Source organism: Tauraco erythrolophus, chromosome 4 (assembly GCF_009769465.1).
Source record: "Tauraco erythrolophus isolate bTauEry1 chromosome 4, bTauEry1.pri, whole genome shotgun sequence".
Lineage (NCBI taxonomy): Eukaryota > Metazoa > Chordata > Aves > Musophagiformes > Musophagidae > Tauraco > Tauraco erythrolophus.
Genome location: NC_141468.1, coordinates 61,597,434 through 61,598,060, shown reverse-complemented (window position 1 = coordinate 61,598,060; position 627 = coordinate 61,597,434).

Genomic DNA, 627 nt, shown 5'->3' with positions numbered 1-627 from the left:
AGGAGGATACGGGAGAGTGCAGGACTTTGGAGGCATGCTTTTCTCACCCATGACCATTTTGGAGGTGTGTGGTTCCTCTTCTCGAATAAGCCTCCTGGGACAATGGGTGGCCTGTGGTGCAAGGTCAGCTTGCTGCAGGAGTGTCACCACCAGTCACCGCAGCCTAGTGAACGTGGATGAGAGCCACCATGGACCAGGAAGGAGCTCCCCATCTACCTGAGGAGCAGCACGCTCTATAGAGACCCAACTGCTCAACTGAGAGCCTCTCCTCAGGGGATGGTGCACTGAGTGGCCCTGCAAAAGGACTGGGGTTTTACTCAGCCTTGAGACAACGCTGGATGACCCTATTGTGCTGGTGGCTTGGGGCAGGCAAGGTGCCTGCGATGAGGTGTGCATAGCCCCAAGGTCCAGCCAAGAGGGATTTCCTCTGCACGTTTAGGTCGCTTTCCTCATAAATTCTGGCCCTCATGTGCTGGCGGGGGTACAAAGAACATGTTTAGGTCAAAACTCAAACTTCCAAGATACGGGGGTTTTTTGAGTAGCCAATGAAGGAGGGGGTGGGTTTGATCTGCTGTCTGTGTTTGTGACTTGAATAAAGGGGCACAAATGCAATTTCAGCCAAAATAT